Source organism: Somniosus microcephalus, chromosome 2 (assembly GCF_052327205.1).
Source record: "Somniosus microcephalus isolate GS21.2 chromosome 2, FLI_Smic_1.0, whole genome shotgun sequence".
NCBI lineage: Eukaryota > Metazoa > Chordata > Chondrichthyes > Squaliformes > Somniosidae > Somniosus > Somniosus microcephalus.
Genome location: NC_140988.1, coordinates 153,707,492 through 153,727,412, shown reverse-complemented (window position 1 = coordinate 153,727,412; position 19,921 = coordinate 153,707,492). Strand labels below are relative to the sequence as shown.

The following is a 19,921-nucleotide window of genomic DNA, read 5'->3' as shown; positions in this document are numbered from 1 at the left end:
CATGACAGGTACATCACCCAAACACATTGCACCACACTCATGGACACACTTCCCTCCTTCTTGCAAGGCAAGGTGGCTCATAACCACAGGCAGCAGCAGCTAACCAGGGCGGGATGAGCAAGCCTGCATAACCTTACTCAGGTGGAGGAAACGGTGCTCTACATTATTGGAGGGGCCTTCATTGAGGTCGTGGCAAGCGGCAGGGCTGAAACTATTGAAGAGGACGGTATGCTCATACCTAATCCTCCTCACATCCCACTTCCCCCTTCATCTCATAATCTCTTCTTACTTATAAGCTCCTGATGATGTAAGCAGGCACATCTTGCTTCCCACCACCCTACCCTCACCAGAACCCTACCCTTGTTCCTTTCTCCTTTCAGACACCCAATAACTCCAAACTGGCCAACCAGTGCAGGAAGAGCAAGAGGGGAGTGATGAAGAAGAGACACCGTCATTCAATCTCACTCTCAGGCACCAGCTCAGATACTGGCACTGCGTGTACTTCAGAGGGTAGTATTGAAGTGGGATCTGCTTGTGCCGAGTCACCAGGCCCGAGTGGCCTGCAGCCAGGGCAGGGGGCAAGGGTAGCGTAGGTGCCAGCTCCCTGGAGAGCGAGGTCTCACACAAGTTCTACAGCAGAGGACGCAGATGAGGATTTTGATGGGGGGGGGGGGCCTACAGAAAAAGGGCGATGGGCGTGCACACAGAAATGCTTAGTGCATTGGCAGGCCTGCCAGAGAGCCTGTGGTCATTGTCAGCCTGCCAGCCCAGACTGCTGCCACCCATACCAAAGTAGTGCAGTCTACAACCAGGCCTTCTAGGCCCAGAGCTGCTCGAAGTCGTCCTTCAAGGCCATCTGCAGTCTCGCCCACAGAAAGTCAACAGCCTTCAGCAACCCTGCTGCAGCCACTGGGGTAGCACTTCGTGGGAGCTCTAGGACAGGCAAAGGCACACAGAAGACAGGCACTAAGGGAATGCAAAAGGGCAATTAGTTGACTTTGTTATGTAATATTGGATTAATTGATTTATAAATTTGGTTTGGAATGTTTGTTTTGTGGTGGATTTAATTTCAGCTTTGTGGCCAAGAGGACGCTATGATGTCCCGTGACAGAGGGATGGCAAGGTGGGGAAGTGTTGAGCAACGGGGATCTGTGGTTTCATTCAGGGGAAGTGGAGTCTGATGATGTGCTCACGGACAGCCTGTCAGAACATGGATGTGCAGTCTGCCTCCTCCCTTCCTCCTGAGGTGGTCACGGAACCCGTGGTGGCAAAGGTTACGCCCTCATGATGGTCAAGTTATGAAGGATGCAGCAGACCACCACGAATTGGGGCGAGTACTAAAGCGCTCCTTCCGAGTGGTCAAGGCACGGAAACGTTGCTTCAGCACCCCGATGGACTGCTTGATGACGTTCCTCTTGGCAGTATGGCTCTCATTATACGAGTGCTGGCCACGAGTGGTGGGGTTACGGACGGGAGTTATCAGTAAGGGATACGGTGGATAGACCTTGTCGTTGAGCAGCCACCCTCAGGTTCGACGTGGTGGCTGGAAGATTGCTGGCGCAGCAGACTGGCGCAGGATGAACGCATCATGACTGCTGCCAGGATAGCGGACATTCACCAGCATGATGTGCTGGGCATGGTCGCACACCAATTGCACATTAAGTAAGTGGTAACCTTTGCGGTTATGGTACAGTTCACCATTGAGATGCGGTGCCCACAGCCATGTGTGGGCAGTCGATGGCACCCTGCACCATGGGGAAGCCCAATATCCTGGTAAAGCCACGTATGCACTCCTCCTGTTTCTTGCTGTTTAGAAAGATAATGAAGTCCCCTCTCCTAGCATACAGAGCCTCTGTGAGCTCCTAGATGCAGCGATGGACAGCAAACTGCAAGATGTTTGCTATTTCACCAGCTTGGAAGGATCCGCTGGTGAAAAAAATTCAGGGCCACGGTCACCTTGAGGGCCACTGGCAGCACCGTCATTGCTCTGCTCTGAAGCTGGTTCCAAGAAGTGGTAGAGTTCTGTGACCACCTCTCTGGTGAAATGGAGCCACCAAACAAACTGCTCCTGGCTTAGGTGCATGTAGGAGAAGTGCTCCCTGAAGAGCCTAGGTGGGTAAGGTCTCCTGCTGACAGCCCTCCTCCTCCCTCTGTAAGCAGCTGTCTTCTTTGCTGCCTCTGCTCCATCTCCCCGTCATGCTGCAGCACAACAGGGACTGTAACTATAGCCCCTGTGACTGGGAGCAAATGATGTACTCAGAGGCCTTCCAGTAGCAGCCAAAGCCTTCCCAACATCCAACAGCACTCCCTGCACACTTTACAAACTTTTCAAATCTCTTCCAGCATCCCAGTACTCCTGTAAACTCTGCAAGAGCCAGTACATAACAATAAGCAACTAACCTGCAAGTTGAATGTATCGCTTTAATAGCACTGGTGAGGGATCCCTTGTGCAGCTGAACGCATGTTCAGCTGTGCATGCTTAGGAGAGGGCATTGAATGGAATGGTGAGACTGAAAATAGCAGGTCATGCGTCAAATCAGCGTTACTGACTGACATCACAATCAGCCTACTCTGCATACTGCTGGGGCGCACACACACGTATTGCCCGCACTATCACCCTCACCAAGATGCTATTCAGCGCAGGCCGCTCCAGAAGTGGACGGAAGCGACGTGGACACCATTTTTTCTTCAAAACCAGCTGTGCTACGGAGCCAAATTTTGTGGCCTCAGTGTTTGATAATATGGTGTCACTGTTAGGAGTGGAAAAGTGTGAGAGACAGCTACAAAAATGGACAACCACTGTGTAGCCTTTATAGCACAGACTGATCACTCACACTGCTCCACAGAAAAATGTGTTTTGTACATTTGTTTGTATAATAAGAGGGTGCAGGTGTAACCAGATACAACCGTAAAATATCTATCACAAAACTGATCCTCGTAGTCACTGAGAACATATAAATTGGGGTGCCAACCGGTAATAGATTTCCCAGAAGCCAATGTATGTTCTTGCTCTGCTTTTCCATTTTCAGCCATTGTGATTTCATATCTGCAAGATACTGGTCTCTGTCTAAGGGCAGACCACGGTCAATGCTGAGGCACCATTATTTTTAAAATAGTGGCATTCATCTATCCTGCTGTGTGACATTTTCCTCACATTTGTGTTTTATTACCCCACTAAATACTACAAGGAGGATTTGTTTTTCTTGGTAAAATCTCAGAAGACAAAAAACATTGTTTAACTTGTTTATCCTACCCAGTCACTGATTCTCACACTTAACAAGTTTTCCAGATCACCAAATTATGGCTGTTGCAATTTTCTGAAATTGTACCGTCTCTAGTGAAACTGGGAATGATACAAATGGTATGTGTTTGTATGACTGCACATTAATTTATGTAGGGTACTAAAACAGCAATTTAGAGTTTCACAAAATACTCAATGCAAGTGAACTCTACTTGCACTGCACATTTACTGAAGTGCAAGAGCCTTGGCAAGAACGTGATTAAGTTTATTTATTTTAGTATTCCTATAGACAGCAAACTCAAATTAGCCATAACAGATTTAAAAAGCACTAAGCCAATTCCTTTTTTTGTGGATTCATGGTCAAGGGGAAGGTGGCAAGAGAAATGAAGACAGCCACTGTTCGGTGCCACACAGGTAGGGGCCATTGCACCACATAACACTACTAGCCTTGTTGAAGGTTTGATGACTATGTCCCTGGAACAAAGTAGAGAGCCTAAAATTCAAAGGGACATAAAGGCAGTAGAAAGATTAAACTCATGTCAAGAAATCAAGACAAGGAAAGGGGCCAGAGGGAAAAGTTCAAAAAAGCAGAAAGGCTCGAGCAAGAAGGGGTCAGATCCTGGCCAATGTAGAACATACAAAGGCAGAGACAGAAAAGCTCATCATACTGACTTCATTCAAGGGTGGAAGGGAATGAAAGTGGACAAAGCAAGTTACTTGCATGCCATCCTATTCAAGTGCAAACAGTGGACCTAAAAAGATGTGGCATTACTTCCTTAGGGTCAAACTACATGTCAAAATAAATAAAACAGTAACCTCAAGCAATTGCCTTTCAATTGAATTTATAGACTTCAATAACATTTTGTGACAGACAATTTGACATTCTAACTACCCTCTGTGAAAAGAATATCTTTCTCCTCTCCTTTAATTCTTTTTGTGATCATCTTAAATTTGTACTCTCATTACGTTCTCACTGAACAATGGAAACAATCCATCAATTTCTGTTTTACAGGTAGACTATCCTTTATCCGCACTTCCGAAAACCGAAAACCTCTAAAAACCGAAAGTTTTTTCGTGGAGCGTAAGTCGTGCGCACGACATGACCCGAGTGGCGCCAAACATGACAGGAGTGGTCCGGGAGCTCTGCCTTTCCCTGTGAGCAGGGCAGAGGGTCACAGAGTTCCCTCCTGGGTAGCAGATTGCAGGCCGAGCCGGGCAGTGTGAAGGAGGTACCGGGAGAGTGAACCCAACAATACAGCGGCCCGTCCAATAGTCTTTTCTTCCCCCCCCCCCCCCCCCCGACCTGATTTGCGGGCCAGCTTAGTGTAGGAGTCAGCCGATATCCGGCTTTCCCACAACTGGCGGCGGCAGTCGAGCCCCAGACCCCCGCTAAGTCAAGGAATTCAGATACGGAGCAGGGGGAGCCGGAAACCTCGACCTAACGGCAGAAATCAGCAGCCATTTTGTTAGGTTTTTTTTCTTCCCCTAGCATTTTTTTTTTTTTAAAAACAGTCAGGCTGTGGAAAGAGTCTCTGTAGCTTAGCAACAGCTTCAGAGACGCTTCCAAGGCAGGGCCCGAGTGTTTACAAGCTGTTGCTAAGCAACAGTGTTTGTTGGCAGATATGGAGATGAAAACCTTCCGAAATCCGAAAAATTCCGAAACACAGCTGGTCCCAAGGTTTTCGGATAAAGGATAGTCTACCTGTACTAATTTCAACCTTTGTCCCCTTGTCCTACATTTGTAATTTAGAATATTTCAGGTTTACCTTTTTCATACCATTTACTATCTTATATACCTCCATCAGATCACCCCTGTTTCTTCCATTCAAAAGCATTAAAAAAATATTCAGTTCATCCTCCGAACTCAAATCACTCACTAGGGATCACCCTATGGCTCTTCTCTGAAATGCATATAATGCTTGAATGTCTCGGTGACCAGAACTGAAGACAGTTCTCAAGGTGTGGTCTGACCAGCGCATTATATAGTTTGAGAATGACTTCCAACTTGTATTCTACTATTTTGGCTTTATAATTCAGTTTTGTAGTGCCTTTGTTGGTTGCTATTCTATAGTACTTGAACATGTTCAGTGTTGAGTTTACGATGGCCCCTAAATCTTTCAATTTCATCCTCAGCTTGTCAACATCATTCATGGAGTACAAATGTCACCGATCTTTTCTTCCTATGTGAAGTACTTTACATCGGTCGGTATTAAATTTCATCTGCCATTGTTCTGCTCAAGTCATATTTTGTCCAAATCATTGTTCATTTTATGAGCGGCCTCTTCAGAACTAACTGCCCCAGCTAGTTTCGTATCATCTGCAAATTTGACCAAGTTCCATTGAGTTTCTGAATTCAGGTTGATGTAAATTAGATAGAGCAGCCAGTACCAATCCTGCAGTTTTCTACCCTTCAGCTAATTTCTTGTCAGTTTCCAAAATCTGCCCTGAATCACCACAGCTGTGAGTTTAACGAGCAGCCTTTCAAGTGAAATTCCGTTGAATGTTCTTTTTTAAGAAGTCTAGGTACAAGACACTGTAGGGCTTTCCACAGTCCAGTTATGATATCACTTCTTGAATTCATATTGACTGTTGTTGAAGAGGTTATTATAGTTCAGATAATTGTGAAATTTATTTCTCAAATAATGCCATTATTTTACACAATATTGAAGGTCTAATGAGTCAATGGTTGTCTAGAACGCTTGAACCCCCCGTTCTTGCAAACTATTGCCCCATCTCCAACTTTCCTTTCCTCTCCAAAGTCCTTGAACGTGTTGTCGCCTCCCAAATCCGTGCCCATCGTTCGGAACTCCATGTTTGAATCATTCCAATCCGGTTTCCGCCCCTGCCACAGTTCCGAAACAGCTCTAATCAAAGTCACAAATTACATCTTTTGTGCCTGTGACAAAGGTAAACTATCCTCCTCGCCCTTCTCGACCTGTCTGCAGCCTTTGACATGGTTGACCACTTCATCTTCCTCCAACGCCTCTCCACCATCGTCCAGTGGGTGGGAGTGCACTCACCTGGTTCCATTCTTATTTATCTAATCGTAGCCAGAAAATCACCTGTAATGGCTTCTCTTCCCACTCCCGCATCATTACCTCTGGGGTCCCCCAAGGATCTATCGTTGGCCCCGTCCTATTTCTCAGCTATACGCTGCCCCTTGGCGACACCATCCGAAAACACGGCATCAGTTTCCACATGTATGCTGACGACACCCAGCTCTACCTCACCACCACTTCTCTCGACCTCTCCACATTATCGAACTTGTCAGACTGCTTGTCCGACATCCAATACTGGATGAGCAGAAATTTTCTCCAATTAAATATTAGGAAGACCAAGCCATTGTCTTCGGCCCCGCCACAAAGTCTGTTCCCTAGCCACCAACTCCATCCATCTCCCTAGCATCTGTCTGAGGCTGAACCACACTGTTTGCAATCTTGGTGTCATATTAACCACATATCTGCGGCATAACTAAGACACCTACTTCCACAGCCGTAACATTGCCCGTCTCTGCCTCAGCTCATCTGCCGCTGAAACCCTCATCCATGCCTTTGTTACCTCTAGACTTGACTATTCCAACGCACTCCTGGCTGGCCTCCCACATTCTACCCTACGTAAACTTGAGGTCATCCGAAACTTGGCTGCTCGTGTCCGAACTCGCACCAAGTCCCATTCACCCATCACCCCTGTGCTCACTGACCTAGATTGGCTCCCGGTTAAGCAAAGCCTCAATTTCAAAATTCTCATCCTTGTTTTCAAATCCCTCCATGGCCTCGCCCCTCCCTACCTCTAATCTCCTTCAGTCCCACAAACCCCCACCACCGAGATATCTGCACTCCTCAAATTCTGCCCTCTTGAGTATCCCTGATTATAATCGCTCAAACATTGGTGGCCGTGCCTTCAGCTGCCTAGGCCCTAAGCTCTGGAACTCCCTCCATAAACTCATTAAATGGCGGAGCAGGCTCGAGGGTCTGAATGGCCTACTCCTGCTTCTATCTTCTATGTTTCTATGTTTCCACCTCACTTTCCTCCTTTAAGACGCTCCTTAAAACCTACCTCTTTGACCAATCTGCCCTAATTTCTTCTTATGTGGCTCGGTGTCAAATATTTGTCTTATAACACTCCTGTGAAGCGCCTTGGGATGTTTTACTACATTAAAGGCGCTATATAAATACAAATTGTTGTTGTTGGTCAATTTTTTAATATGGGCATCACCTTAGCATGTTTACAGTCTACTTGTACCTTCCTGTCCTCATCAAATCCCTCATGTTCACTGCCAATGCATCACAAATTTCCTCGTTATTTCTTCTGGGACAAATAATATATATACTTGAGGACTTGTTTGTTTTACATCCTTTCAACTGGTCTAGAACTTCCATTTCACTTATATTAAAGTCATCAATAGCTACTTAGGAAATGCCATGTTGCTTAAGCCGTCCTTGAGTGTATCTGGAGGAAGCAATCTTTCAGAATAGGAATTATTTTACATTCCTTCTGCTTCAGCTCTGTTGGCATCTTTAAAGTTCTCACCTCTGCTTTTATTGTCCTCTTACCATTAAATTCTTGAAAAAATTCTTAACTATGTTTCACATCTGCAGCTATGCTTTTTTTCAGGCCTCTCTTTGCCCCTCTGACTAGCCTCCTAACACATTTCAGCTTGTTCCCCTTTTTTTTCATCTAAATGCTCAACAAAAGGAAGACCAAAGCCATTATCACCGTCCCTCGTCACAAACTCCACTCCCTTCCCACTAATTCCATGCCCCGCCCCAACTATTCTCTTATGCTGAATCAGACCACTTCCAATCTTGACTTCCTGTTCATTACTGCACTAACCTTTAAAATTATACCTTATTCATTACCAATACTGCTTACTTCTAACTCTACAATACTGCCTATCTCTGTCCCTAACTCAGCCACTCCACTACTGAACTTCTGTCACCTCCAGATGTAGCTATGCTAACAACCTTCTTGATGGTCTCTCATCATCCAGCCTCCATAAACTCCAACTTTTCCAAAACTCTGCTACACATTCTGTTTCGGATTAAGTCCCACTTGCCTAGCATCCCCATACTCTAACGGATTCAATTCAAAATCCTGGTTCTTGTCTACAAATCCCTCCATGGCCTCACCACACCCTATCTCCATATTCTGCGCCAGCTTTATATCCCTTTGCAAATACTCAATTCTTCTGGCTCTAGCCTGGTGTTCATCGCACCCTGTCTTTGCCCTGCATTGGTTTACTGTTGCTTTGTTCCTACTCTTTGAAATCGGTCCTAAGCCTCTTTGCACTTGTACCTGCCTCACCACCTTTAAAAACCTAATCAAATCTCATCTCTTCAAGCTATCTTTTTGGTCCTAATCTCTTCCTTCTTGGCTCAGTATCAGTTTTTATCATGCCTGTTTTTCAAGCTCTTTGGGACTTTTTTTGTTATGTTAAAGGCACCAAATAATTGCAAGTTGTTAACATTGTTATTTTTGCTTCTATTTTTTTGGTTCATCCATTTAGTGGCATGCTGTTTAGGAATTGCTCACAGTCCTACATATGTATTTATCCTGCATTCCAAATATGTCTTTTATTTTTTTCATTCGTCCTCTACTCAAGTGTTGTTGAACAATTTCCCCAGGCCTGCAGCCCCATCAGCAATCCAGCTGCTTAAGCAAAATGTCTATCAGTTTGAAGTTACCCCTTTGAAATTTTATGACCCAACTCCTGGTTCTCAGTATTTCTGAATCTCATGTTTTTTTTATTTGTTTATAAGGTGTGGGTGTCGCTGGCAAGGCCAGCATTTATTGCCCATCCCTAATTGCCCTAGAGAAGGTGGTGGTGAGCCACAATCCATGTGGTGAAGGTACTCCCACAGTGCTGTTAGGGAGTTCCCAGCGACGATGAAGGAACGATGATATATTTTCAAGTCAGGATGGTGTGTGACTTGGAGGGGAACTTGGAGGTGATGGTGTTCCCATGCGCCTGCTGCTTTTGCCCTTCTAGGTGGTAAAGGTTGCAGGTTTTGGAGGTGCTGCCGAAGAGGCCTTGGCAAGTTGCTGCAGTGCATCTTGTAGATGGTACACACTGCAGCCACGGTACGCCAGTGGTCGAGTGAGTGAATGTTTAAGGTGGTCATGGTGTGGAGATGCCGGAGTTGGACTGGGGTGGACAAATGTAAGAAGTCACACGACACCAGGTTATAGTCCAACAGCTTTATTTGAAATCACAAGCTTTCGGAGCGCTGCTCCTTCTTCAGGTGAAGTGGAGAAATGCATAAAGACACAGCTTATATAGTCAGAGAATCATGTCAGATGTTTACAGGTAACCTTTCCAACTGCCATTTATCACACCTCGGCAGAGAGATAATCACAGCAGTCAAAGGTGTGAATGGTGTCCAAACAGGTCAGTCAGGGAAACATTACATCAAAGAACAATGAGGTGGGGTCACAAGGGGTCAAATATTGCAGATGCTGGGGTCTGTATGAAAAACAAAAAAAGACAAAAAACATTTTTTTTTTTGGCTGGAAATCACAGCAGGTCCGGCCGCATCTGTGTAGAGAGAACAAGCCAATGTCGACTCGAGTCTGGATGACCCTGCATCAGGTGGGGTTACACGTAGCGTGACATGAACCCAAGATCTCGGTGAAGGCCGTCCTCATGGGTGCGGAACTTGGCTATCAGTTTCTGCTCGACGATTTTGCGTTGTCGTGTGTCTCGAAGGCCACCTTGGAGAATGCTTACCCGAAGATCGGAGGCTGAATGTCCTTGACTGCTGAAGTGTTCCCCGACTGGGAGGGAACACTCCTGCCTGGTGATTGTTGCACGGTGTCCGTTCATCCGTTGTCGGTTCATCCGTTGTCGCAGTGTCTGCATGGTCTCGCCGATGTACCATGCTCCGGGGCATCCTTTCCTGCAACGTATGAGGTAGACAACGTTGGCCGAGTCACATGAGTATGTACCATGTACCTGGTGGGTGGTGTCCTCACGTGTGATGATGGTATCTGTGTTGATGATCTGGCATGTCTTGCAGAGGTTGCTGTGGCAGGGTTGTGTGGTGTCGTGGTCGCTGTTCTCCTGAAAGCTGGGTAATTTGCTGCGAACGATGGTCTGTTTGAGGTTAGGCGGCTGTTTGAAAGCGAGTAGTGGAGGCGTGGGGATGGCCTTAGCGAGGTGTTCGTCGTCATCGATGACATGTTGAAGGCTGCGAAGAACATGGTGTAGTTTCTCCGCTCCGGGGAAGTACTGGACGACGAAGGGTACTCTGTTGGTTGTGTCCCGTGTTTGTCTTCTGAGGAGGTCTATGCGATTTTTCGCTGTGGCCCGTCGGAACTGTCGATCGACGAGTCGAGCGTCATATCCCGTTCTTACAAGGGCATCTTTCAGTGTCTGTAGGTGTCCATCGCGTTCCTCCTCGTCTGAGCAGATCCTGTGTATTCGCAGGGCTTGTCCATAGGGGATGGCTTCTTTAACGTGGTTAGGGTGGAAGCTGGAGAAGTGAAGCATCGTGAGGTTGTCCGTGGGCTTGCGGTAAGGTGGTGGCTGGGGTGCCAATCAAGTGGGCTGCTTTGTCCTGGATGGTGTCGAGCTTCTCGAGTGTAGTTGGAGCTGCACTCATCCAAGCAAGTGGAGAGTATTCCATCACACTCCTGACTTTTGCCTTGTAGATGCTGGAAAGGCTTTGGGAAGGCAGGAGGTGAGTCACTCGCCGCAGAATACCCAGCCTCTGATCTGCTCTTGGAGCCACGGTATTTATGTGGCTGGTCCAGTTAAGCTTCTGGTCAATAGTAACACCAGGATTTTGATGGAGAGAGATTCGGCGATGGTAATGCCGTTGAATGTCAAGGAACAGTGGTTAGAGATAGTCATTGCCTAGCACTTGTGGCGGAATGTTGAATTAGAGTACGCTGTGGTCCCTATCCCCTAAAGATGCCATCATTTTCATTTCCTGCATGTCAGGTGGGTCACTTATTGTTGCCAAGTGAAGATATGCACCCACCTCTCATTGCCTCCCCGAGAGACTGGGTCATGAAGCAGTTATGCATTATTACATTCACCAACATTGAACTTCAAACCATTTAGTCAGTCAAATTATATCTGGCTGATTAAAATCAAAATAAACTTCCCCGTTTACAAATATGCTTCTGATCTCTTCATAGAGCACATGGTTGTCTTTTTCATAGAATCATAGGGCTAGAAATTCATTATAGCCAAGGAATGGGCGGTGTCAGTTGAAAAGTTGGAGAATTAGCACCAGGTGCAAATGCTTTGTGGTCTCTCTCATTTTACCTTTGTGTTGCTGTGATACGCCATGAGACAGGGATTGTATGATGGGGATGTGGTGAGCTACAGGGATCTAGGGTGTCATTTATGTGAATTGGAGTCTGTCCAGAAGGCCAATTGTGGCGTGTGCCGCTGGATTTGCCTTGTCCTGGTGATACTGGTCTAGCGTCCCATTAGCACTAATGGGAGGCACTAAGGGGATGAATTTTCCTCCCATAGAAACTTACAGTGCAGGAGGAGGCCATTCTTTGAAACAGCATTTATGCTTAGTCCCACATCCCTGCTTTTTGTTCATAATGCTGTAAGTTCTTCATGCTCAAGTACCTGTCCAACTCCCTTTTAAGATTCTTTATGAAATCAGCTTCCACCACCTTTTCAGGTGGAGCGTTACAGATCCCGAAAACTCAGTGAAAAAAATTCTCATCTCCCCTCTAGATCTTCTGCCAATGATTTTGAAGCTATTGCCTCTAGTTATTGGCCCACTCAGCAGAGAGAGTAGATAGAGAAAAATTAATCCATCAAAACCACTCATCATCTTCAAAACCTCTATTAGGTCACCTATTAACCTTCTCTGTTCCAAGGAGAATAGTCCTAACTTTTCCAACCTCTCCTCATAACTGAAGTCCCTCATCCGTGGTAAACCTCCTCTGTACCCTTTCGAAGGCCGTTACATCTTTCCTGCAGTGTGGTGCCCAGAATTGTCCACAATACTCCAGGTGAGGCGTAACCAGTGATTTATAAAGTTCTAGTATGATCGCTTTGCTTTTATATTCTATTTCTCTATTTATAAATCAAGTGACCCATATGCTTTATAAAAAACTACTTTATCAACTTGCCCTGCCACTGTAAGGAATGGTGTATTTTTGTGTTTTCTGACCTGGTGGTTTGTAGCAGCTTTATCTTTTTCACATTAAAATATCCTACCAGAGTAGTTCATTTTGTAACTTTCTACTTCACACAGGATCAACTTCATTAGTCTCCCAGGTGCCCCTGACATATAGGGCTACACAGATTCCTTTCCTCATCTTTCCTTAACACTATATTATTGTATTAATTATTATCCTCTGTGGTCAGCCATGTTTTTGATATTTCTACTGCTACAACAGTCACCAGTCTGGCAGTTCATTTCAAATGCTTATAGCGTTCATGTATACGCATTTTACTATAGTATAGCCTTCATTATTAGCCCCTAGTGTCTGCCAATCCCTTTGCCCCACTACTAAGCAGCTCCTGTTGCCTCGGCCCTAATCTCTGACTAAATCCCTGCACTCCTCACCCCAGTTTTAAAAACCTTCTCAAATTCCAAATTTTCAACCAAGCTTTCAGTTACCCCAGCTAATCACTCCCTGCAGCGTCCAATCCAAGGTTCAGGCAGCTGCGCAGCCTCGCGGGGCGGTCCCACGGAGCCCAGGACCGGCTTTTCAAGTGGGAGATTTCAAAATTTGGAATGGGCCACGCAGCCAGTTAAAGGGACCATGCACCCAAAAAAGAATTAGAGGCAACATTGGTCCAATCTCCATCTTTTTATTGTCAACTGACAGACACAGACACACACTTTCCTATGTTAAAAGTGCTATACAAATGCAACTGTTGTTCCTGATATCTGTTTGTTTCTACCCTGTGTCTCTATGCCTGCCTCTATCCCTCGCTCCTATATTATTTCTCCCCCATTCTTTACTCCATGTAATAAAAAATGGTCCAACTGTGGCTAACAAGAGAAGTTAAATATAGTATTAGATTAAAGAAAGATACTTATAATGTTGCCAAAAAATAGTAAGCCTGAGGATTGGGAGGATTTTAGAATTCAGCAAAGGAGGACCAAAAAAATTGATAAAGAAAGGGAAAATAGAATGAGAGTAAATTAGCAAGAGACATAAAACAGATTGTAAAATCTTCTATTGGTATGTAAAATGGAAGAGATTAGCCAAAATAAACAGGGGTCCCTTGCAGGCAGAGATAGGAGAAATTATAATGGGGAATAAGGATATGGCAGAGACATTAAACAAATACTTTGGGCTCGATTTTCATCGGGCCGTTGAGGCGGGATTGGAAGCTTGTGGGGGTTAAAATTGAAAAAGCTGGCGGGCGGGCCCAACCCCGCCTCCAAGCAATTTTCATTCAATCATGTCTACTGGTCCCGTCTCCATCCTGCCTCCAAGAGGCGGGATAGGCCGTTAAGGCCCTTAACAAGCACTAAATTGCCTCTATAATGCCATTTTGAAAGGCCTTGGTGATTTTAACCCTTTTCCGACGTGAAGCACGCCTGTTCTGAAACACGACGGTGAAACCTGGTGGTAGCACAATTGGATTACTGGCTATTAGCTGCAGCTCCACCATTAAATAGGATATTTGATCAGCCATCATTTGCAGGTGGCAGGAGTTTGTTGTCTCAGGTCTGGGGGAACTTTTAGAAGGCATAACCACAGCTGTGGAAGTTTGGAGCCTGACACCCATCTCCAGTGTGACCTCCTGGGCAACCCCTCTCGCCACCTTCACTGAGCGCTTCCTCAACTGAGGCATATACCAAGTAATCCTAAGCCTCAATGTGGAAGTCCCATTTGCGAAATGACACACGCCACAACTACAGCAGTAGCCATCAGATTTTTTACTTACAGTAATCATCTGATGGCTTTTTAACATAAAAATCAAATTTCATCCAAGTGACTACTCTTGCGACTATTTGTGCAGCATCTTTCTCTTAAGCATGCTCCTACGTGGTGCTTCCCCTGTGGCTTCAGCAGATGTGGAGGCCCCTTGCTCACTTTCTTGCTGCTCCTGTCTCGACACCTTTGGCGGGCGTCCTCTGGGGTTGCGAACCTGTGAGGGTTCGTCAACAGTCTGCTGCTCCTGCGGCTGTGCAGGGGTTGAGACGCCGATCTTAGATGGGTGTGGACTCTGACTGAGGGCTCTGCAGTGGCATGGAAGTGTGAGCGCTTGGAGAGGAGCCCCCACTTCCTTGATGTCTGCCACCAACTTCCCGCTCATGGGTCAGGTCCCCCTCAGCCTTTGCAAATGGCTTGAGAGCACCTTGCTGCACATCAGGGGGGGCCATGGGGACCCGTATCTGCACTGGCAGCCCTACTTAGAAGGACTTCCATGAAGGTCTGGTTTCTCTGTTCAATAGATGACCATCGCTCCTCCAGAGATGTCATTCTATTCAGAACACTCACCATGTTTTCTGCACTCTGGCGACTTATCACCTCCATGGAGGTTGCCATCCTTTCCGTGGTGATGCGTTCATGCGCCAATGACTCCACAAAGGCTCTGCTCATGTTCGCAATGGACTCCTCCATTCGCTCCACACTCGCAGTGACCCTGGAGACAAAACCTGGCAGAGACTCCTGCATCTGTTCCTGGAGTTCCAGCACCGCTGATCTTATGGATGGACCCAGAGGCAGAGGGTCGACATGCAGCTGAGCCGAGCTGGCAGAGTGCTGCGCCCTCCGACTAGGACTCTCCACTGCTGTCCATCTCCACAATCTGCTGGTGCTCACTTGTGAGCTGTGATACACCAGGTGACAACACTACTCTATCTCGCGATGGTCCCACTGAGGTGCGAGTGTCTGCGCTGGTGCTGGGTGCGCTGAATTTGTTGACGCTGCGCCCTCAGAGGTTGCAGCTTCCTCTGAGGAGTTTGGATGCTCAGGCTCTTGCTCCTGGCTAGTGGGGATGGGTGTTTATGATGGTCCTGTGGGGGAGTAAAGGAAAGAGTCAGAGATGTGATGCCAAGGTTACATGCACATTTCATATTGCAGATAAGTCCATCTGTTAGAGCTTCAGAATCATTATCAGCGACTCATGCAATGTCATTGAGATGGAAAACTATTCTGTCACCAGCTTGCTGTGATGCACCCGTCTGTCCGTCCCCCACTTGCGCATCATCTTCCACTCCAACGATCTCCAGGACCGCATCCTCCCAGTGGGTGAGGTGGGCTACTGAGGGTGGCCCTCCTCCTGTCCTCGCTCTCTCTTTTATTGTGAGCTCTCTTTTCCTGCAATGAGGGAGACAAGTGGAGGTTGAGTGAGAATGAAGGAGTGAGTGTAGAGAATCCATAGCATAGATGCTTAGAAGGAGACAACGATGGAGTGAGGTGACAAGACCAAGGGCCCTCCCTGTGTGTTGTCAGTTGTTTTCATAGCATCACAGTGATAGGGAGTGTGAGGGCTGCATATTTGAATAGTTAGGTGAATGTGACCATAGAAAGGGAGAGAATGGGTAAGGGTGCATGGATGTCAGTGTCAAGTGGGATGTGGAGGAAGAGATTGCTAAAGCGGAGTGCTGGTGAGGAGAGGCAATGGGAAATTCATACTCACTTTTCCAGTGCGCAGGTGGTCATGAAATCTCTTCCTGCACTGAAGCCAGGTTCTGCGGGTTACTGACAAAGAGTTGACCTCCTCTGCCACCTGGATCCACACAGCCTTGGTTTGCTGGGGAGGCTTCTTCCTCCCTGAAGAAGGGAAGAGCACCTCTTCAGTTGCTCTTGCTGCCTCCACTAAAGCCTGCAGGGCAACGTCATCGAAGCAGGGTGCAGACCTAGGTCTCTGGCTGGATATTCTTCCTCCAGGACCCTCTCACTGCAAAGGCCAAAAGGTTGGCAGTCTGCAGAAGAAGCAAGGCTTATTGCAGACCTTAAATGCAGCAGCAATGATGACGTCATCGGAGGCGACTTTCAGACTGGAAAAACTCACTGGCCATGGGTTCCCACACGTTGGAACTCAATTGGCCAATTAAGTTAAAATCACATCATTCTCCCACATCGATTTAGAATCGGGTGGCTAACACGAAAAGTGGATTACACGACCCCAGCCCGCCTCAGTATCAAAATCCAGCCCTTTGTGTCTGTCTTCACGGAAGACAACAAAAAATATTCCTGAAATAGTGGGGAACCAAGGCACTAGTGAGAATGAGGGACTTAAAGAAATTAGGTTTAGTAAAGAAATAGTGCTGGAGAAATTAATGAGACGAAAAGCCAACAAATTCCCTGGACCTGATGGCCTACATCCTGCGGTTTTAAAAGAGGTGGCTACAGAGATAGTGGATGCATTGGTTTAGACCTTCCAGATTGCCCTAGATTCGAGAACGGTCCCCGCAGATTGGAAGGTCGCTATTCAAGAAAGGAGGGAGAGAGAAAACAGCAAATCAGTTAGCCTGACATCAGTAGTAGGGAAAATGTTAGAATCTATTATTAAGGACGTGGTAACAGGGCACTTAGAAAATCATAATATTATTGGGCAGAGTCAACACAGATTTATGAAAAGGAAATAGTGTTTGACAAATCTAAGAGTTTTTTGAGGTTGTAACTAGCAGAATAGATAAGGGGGAACCAGTGGATGTGGTATATTTGGATTTTCAGAAAGCATTCGATAAGGTGCCACAGAAGAGATTACTACACAAAATTAGGGCTCATAGGATTGGGAGTAATATTCTAGCATGGATTGAGAATTGGTTAACAGTCAGAAAACAGTAAGAATAAACAGATCATTTTCAGGTTGGCAAACTGTAACTAGTAGGCTACCACAAAGATCAGTGCTTGGGCCTCAGCTATTCACAATCTATATCAATGACTTGGATGAGGGGACTGAGTGTAATGTATCCAAGTTTGCTGATGATACAATGCTAGGTGGGAAAGTAAATTGTGAGGAGGATGCAAAGAGGCTGCAAAGGGATATAGACAGGTTAAGTGAGTGGGCAAGAAGATGGCAGATGGATTATAATGCAGAGAAATGTGAAGTTATCCACTTTAGTAGGAAAAATAGAAAAGCAGAATTTTTTTAAATGGCGAGAGATTGGGAAATGTTGGTATTCAGAGGGACCTCTGTGTCCTTGTACATGAATCACTGAAAGTTAACTTGCAGATACAGCAAGCAATTAGGAAAGCAAATGGTATGTGTGGAGGAGAAGCATCCGGGAAGGCGCCGAACACCTCAAGTCTCTTCGCTGGGAGCAAGCGGAAGCCAAGCGCAGGCAGCGCACGTCAACCCAAGCACCCCACCCACCCGCTCCTTCAACTACCGTCTCCCCCACCTGTGACAGAGACTGTAGGTCCCGCATTGGACTCATCAGTCACCTGCGAACTCATTTTTAATGTGGAAGCAAGTCACCCTCGGTTCCGAGGGACTGCCTAAGAAGAAGAAGAAGAAATGGTATGTCAGCCTCTATTACAAAAGGATTGGAGTACAAGTCTTACTGCAATTATATAGGGCTTTGGTGAGACCACTCCTGGATTACTGTGTACCTTACTTGGGTTAGAGAGAGTGCAACGAAGGTTCACCAGACTAATTCCTGGGATGGGGTGAGGGGATTGTCCTATGAGCAGTGATTGAGGAGACTAAGTCTATATATCCAAGAATTTAGAAGAATGAGAGGCGATCTCATTGAACTATATAAAATTCTTAGAGCTTGACAGGGCAGATGCTGGGAGGATGTTTCCCCTGGCTAGGGAGTCCAGAATTAGGAGTCAGTGTCTCAGAATAAGGGGTCGGCCATTTAGGGTGGAGATGAGGAGAAATTTCTTCACTCAAAGAGTTGTGAATCTTTGGAATTCTCTTCCCCAGCAGGCTGTGGATGCTCAGTCTTGAGTATATTCAAAAGAGAGATCGGCAGATTTTTGGATATTAAGGGAATCAAGGGATATGGGGATAGGATGGGAAGGTGGAGCTGAGGTATACGATCAGCTGGTCTTATTGAATGGTGGAGCAGGCTTGAAGGGCCGAATGGCCTACTCCTGTTCCTATTTCTTATGTTCTTACTACCACCACTGGGTCCTTGTCCTCTTCAGTACCCCTTTCTAATCTTTTTTCAGTATGCACTGTGCTAGCTTTAAACAACTCCCCATCCTATAGATAATTCACAAACAAATGAGTCTCCACGTTCCTGAGCAAAAAGTCCCCTAAATTCTCTGTGCTGTTTAATCTGTGCCTTTGTCCCATTCACCTGTTTTTTTTGCCTCTTCCTCAAGAATCTGCTTTTATTCTATATCACGTTTTTATCCTACATTATTAGACAGTGACTGATATTAGCTTATTGGCATGATGATCTCGAGTAACAAGCTTTCTTACATTTTTCTATTTATTTCACCCTTAATCTATCCAATATTCCCACTCCCTTGGTCTCGCTCTGCACTTGTCTCTTTTTCATGGCAACGATCTACGTGGTTGCATTGGTCTCCAGCTCCAGTCCAGTGACTTGCTCTTGATTTCACTGACCTGTGATGTCTCATTTACTGAGTCTAATCCTTCAAGGATCCTTTTGTTTTTGTTTGCCCTTTATGAGCTCCTATATCCTCCACTCAAGTCTTAACCCTTTCCTGAAGTTTTAATCATCAATAAAGAATTTTCACACTTCTTCCCAATCTATTATATCTAACTTTCTCATTCATAAATATCACACAGAAAACACACCTCATAGTCTATAGATAATACATGCACTGCAAACATGCACAAAATTATGGTTTGGTGAAACATCTTTGAAGGTATTTAATGTGGACTCTATAAAGCAACCAAAAAGTTAATAAGCTTAAACTGTAGTGTTAATTTCTTGGCAGAATTCAGTTCATTAGCTCAGAATTTCCAAACTCATGTTTACCAAATTAAACCCCCTCCTTATCTGTAATAAAGTTATGCTGCTGTAAGCAGAGTGGTCTCTTCTTTTCAAGAATACAGTTGTTTTTGGGCAAAGAATAACGCTTCTTCTTTGCTGGTTAGTACTTCTAAATAAACCAATTCACGTATCTAGTGAAAATAAATAATTGTGCAACTTCTGACCAATATCCATCCAGCATTTTTACAAAAGAATGTAAATGCTTCACATATTTGTGAAGGTTGAAAGGAATGCTAGAAAATACTGTAAAATTAAATAAGCATGTATACCTCCTTTGTTTTACAGTGCCAAATAAATAGTTTTAGCTTTGAACTCCAGATACAACAATACCTGCAGTGGCAAATACAAAATCCTACTGCTGGTGATGGAGGCTGTGGGCCAGCTAGGCATGCAGCCCACTTGCACAAGCCAGTGAGACTAGACCTCAATGATGGGCTTATGCGTACCTTTCCTAGCTACCAGTGAACTGCAGTTTCCAAACAACCGCCCATGCACAACCTACAAAACTCCAGCAAGCTGATCCCCATCTGCCTGGTGCTTGAGAATGGCTGTGAGGGGTTTTGTGAAGTCCATTTTGAAAGAAGTTTTTTTTTAAACTCCTGAGGAATGCAGACTTAGATCCTTCCCATTGCATTAAGTGGGGGTGAGGAGAGAAGTCAACTACATAAAGGAAAATGTATCTTTATATACACAGAAACTGCACAGGAGCAAGAAGGTTTTAACTTCCCCTGAATGTTCACCTTTAGTCCGAACTGTAGTTGGGACTTTCCCCAGAATAAGGAAGCATACACTTATGGTACCTGGTTCAAAGGTA

At 45.6% G+C, this 19,921-nt stretch overlaps 1 protein-coding gene across 6 annotated transcripts in view; it reads right to left on the bottom strand.

Annotated features, from left to right (window-relative positions):
- The window catches only part of ptpn13 (protein tyrosine phosphatase non-receptor type 13), a 358,778-nt gene that overhangs the window by 267,947 nt on the left and 70,910 nt on the right, over positions 1–19,921 (bottom strand). The window lies entirely within an intron of this gene.